Source organism: Rhagoletis pomonella, unplaced genomic scaffold, assembly GCF_013731165.1.
Source record: "Rhagoletis pomonella isolate Grant_MI unplaced genomic scaffold, Rhpom_1.0 Rhpom_scaffold_00002, whole genome shotgun sequence".
Lineage (NCBI taxonomy): Eukaryota > Metazoa > Arthropoda > Insecta > Diptera > Tephritidae > Rhagoletis > Rhagoletis pomonella.
This window is the reverse complement of record NW_023458556.1, coordinates 85,403,063-85,407,174: the sequence shown is the minus strand read 5'-3', so window position 1 is coordinate 85,407,174 and position 4,112 is coordinate 85,403,063.

The following is a 4,112-nucleotide window of genomic DNA, read 5'->3' as shown; positions in this document are numbered from 1 at the left end:
TTCAAAAACAAATGAAAAATCCTCAAAATCCAGACAAATTACTCAAACTTTTCTTATTACAGATATTAGTATTGTGTACACTCTAAAAAGTGCATGTAAAACTACTACTGAAAAGTGTTTATTTTTCAACCAAAATCTGTTCAAGTATACGCACAAGATGTTCAAGATTTGACTTTGAACATGAGTTGTTTAAAGTATACACATGAAATGTTTAAAATTACAAACATTTTGAAAGTAAAAATATATTTTTTTACAAATAATAAATACCAAGTGCCAGGGGTGCACCCAGGAAAATATTTTTTGGGGAAAAGGTTTATACTTCTAAATATATATCATCAGAAAATTCTGAAAATTCGCTCTTTAAAATACGTTTATGCAAGTTTTATGTACAGTATGAAATAAATAAATAAACTTTTTAAAGTTTCATAAATTGCATTTTATTTACATAAAATTTACAAAGAACTCAAACATTTTCAATCGACTTCAAAAAAGGGAAGGTTCGGAGTATTTTTTCATCTTTTATGTATGCCACCGCATAACTTTGGACCGATGAACCGATTCCAATAATTGGTTTTTCCCCCCGCAAAGAAGGTACCTTAAGAGTCCCGTAATTTGGCTTAGATTCGATCATTAAATCATGAAAAAATTAACGGTACTCCTAAATTAGTATATGAGAATTGAATTTGGTTTTGCTTTTTGCTTAGAAATTACTTGTTTAATAAAAAGTTCTACCAACACAAGATGCACTCAACTTTCAAAAGTAATACAAAATTTTACAAAATAATTTTAATATAAATAAATTAATTAATTCAATGAAATTTTTACGCTTTTATATTCATTTTCGTTGATTTCTGGTTTCTATTTTTTTTTAAAACTTCGAATAATGAAAATTTAACTGAACTTGTATTTATTTTTATTATTAGCTCATTTTGGTGGAACGAATTCCAAGTTAGCAAATTAAATCTTCGAATGCTTGCTAAGTACATATCAGTGGTAAACTTTTTTATGCTGTAAAGTTTAAAAAGCAACAGTAAGTGAGTATGCATTGCATATTTTTAGGACAATGTTTTCACTCGCGGTTAAACTTTAAAGAGCTTTAAAGAGCAAATTTGGTACAGTTGTTGGCCTTTGTACAGCATACCAAATGGCCGCAAATTTTAAAAATCGGACAATAACCACGCCCACATCCCATATAACGGTAATTTAGAGAAATACAAAATCTTCAATAAATCAGTAAATATTAAAGCTAATTTATTCAAAATTGATGCTTGCAACAACTCTTTACCAAGAAATACGCTTATGATACAATTTTGGGAAATGGGCGTGGCGCCGCCCACTTATGATCACATATATGTATCTCGGTAACCGTTCTACCAAAATATACCAAACTCGGTATGGTTATTATGTTTGCCACATAAAAGCAAAATGTTGAAAATTATTGTAATCGGACTAAAATTACAGCCGCTTTTCATATAACGGTAAATTTCAGAAATGCATTAAACTTCATTATTTCGAAATTTAAGGACGCAAATTTACTCAAAATTGATACACCCCGGCTTACCATGTAGCGGTAGTTTTCGGAAAGGTGACAACATTTTTTTAATACTTGCGCCGGGTATTTAATGTTCTTTCTTACTTGTTTATGCCTTGGTTTGTATATAATATTGGTGCAACTACACTGAGAAATTAAACAAGTGAAACGCACGTTTTCAAAAAATATTTTAAAACAAAATTTTTATAATCGTTTTACTCTATATAATTTTAAAAACGCACAATTTGTCTATACGAAATTTAAACGAAGCATTCGGAAAACTACAACAGAAGTAATATCATATTTTGTATTGGGGGGGAAAGGCAATGGAAGAGAAGAAGTTATCATCTAAAATGTGTATTTTCAAAACTGAAACGAAGCAATTTAGAATGTTTACCATACAAATTATAAAGTTTCGAAGAATTCAGCCAACAAAGCAAAATGAAACATTTTTAAAATAAAACCGAAAACTTTAACTCGCAAAGTATAAATGGAAAACTTAAAAAAAACGAGTGTGTTTGCATTTCTATTCAAAAAAATATTTATTTCCAAAATAGAACTTAAAATGGAGCAACTATTAAAAAAATTCGAGCTAGAGCACCTGCTGCATCAGCTTATAGGTAAGTGCTATTAATAAGACTTATGTATAACTATGTAGTTAATAAGCTAGTTATTTACAGAAGCAGGAATTGAATATCGGCATCTCATCTTTATAAATGAAACGGACATTGCTGATGCAATAAAAAAGATAGGTGTCCGCGCCGAATTTCGAGTTAAACTGCTCGAATGGAAGAAATCTTTGGTAAGACCAAGGCATATTCAACAAGGTAGAAGTGACAATTCAGTCGAGCTCTCTCATACCTGACTGTAACGTCAAAAAACGTACACAAAGAAATTAACCCTTTGCACCATATTTGATAAAATTCAATATCTATGAAATGAAAGTTTTTGTAAATATGAAGATATTTAAAATCACATTAAAATCGGCTTTATTTTAGTTTTTGCATTTGCGTTTAATGTATGTAAATGTGGAAATGCATACATACTAAAAATTACACACTAAATGAAACACAATTATAAACCCGTTTTGGCAATTTTTTTGTTTCTATTAGCCCAATGTTTTTGAGCATTTTTTTTATTCAAATACTTAATTCTAGAGTATATTCGACATTTGCAATGCGAAATTCCTTTCCAATAAATTTATTAAAAATTACTTCCAGTTTCTTTATGTCCACAAGGAATTCTGGTTTAGGTTTTATCATACCACCATTTGAAATTTGGTCTATCCATGTATATGAGTGGGAGATTTTCTCTTCATATTCAGTAATGCTTAATTTCCGTATGATAAATCCAGCTATGTATGAAAAGTAAAAACACGACTCTTTTCACATGGCATTAAGAAAAAAGGAAAAGGGATGTTAAGAACCAGAACGTCGAATTTATAACAGTAAATGGTGATCTAAAGCGGTAAATTTAGTGGAAGGAAATTGTATCATGGTGTTTGCTTATATGTATATGTTAATGTACTCGTGGATCCGGTCGTGCTTGTTTATGGCAGACTTACTCAGTTTGGGTCTGTGCATCAACAGCTAACTTCGTCCCCACATACACCTCAGGAACGGCCGACACTTCAGATAACTTAAGCATTGAAGAATTTTATGGTAGAGGTACTGCACCTGGGAACAAACGCGTCCGCTTGGAAATACTCGGCTGTGATGGGCAACAAATAAAGTCACTGCCCACTAAAATGGTGTTCGCACACACGCGAAGAGTCTCCTAATGGAACACCGCAGCTACTTGCCCACCGCTGTCGCTTCACTTGACAATTAGGAGGTTTAAAATAACGCACAAGTTTGTTGTCCTGGCTCTTGCCGCACAGAGCGCACCGCTCGTAATTCCTTTTCATTTTATTTCTGTATGTATGTATTTAAAATCAGTCGCACAGCTCAAAATTGAAAATTGAAATTTAAAAATTTTGAATTGTATAGGGTTAAGAGTTGACATTACAGTCGCAGTTCAAAAGAGAGAAATGTCGAAATCACTTCTACCTTGTTATGCCTTGGGTAAGACTTTCTTATACAAATAATTATACATATGTACATATCTATGTTTGCATATATTTTAGAATATTCATATTTGGTTTTGTATTTAATTATAGAATCTAACCAGCGAGACGCAGAAGGAACAGGATATCTTTGGAGGAAAGGTGAGTAAACAGTATTTACAAAAATGTATCCTCTGGTTTTTGAAAGTTTGTTTTGGTCATGCACTACTATCTGAACTGTTGGCCCAAACGGATACTGGTTGTTCCATACAAAGTTATTATAGAGAGCATAAATGTCTCACAGATATCAAACGAGACAAAATTGTACATTGATATATATATCAGTGTTTAATCTGATCCTTAAGTCAGTCCTACACATTTTTAAACTACTACATATACGTTCTACAGAAGCATTAGAAAAGGGCAATATTAGTAATGCAGATATAATTTTTTTTAATTGGGAAACTTATATGAACTTGAAGAATCTTTTAATTAAAAAACTTTCCCTATAATTTTCTGGATGTAATGAGGAATCAA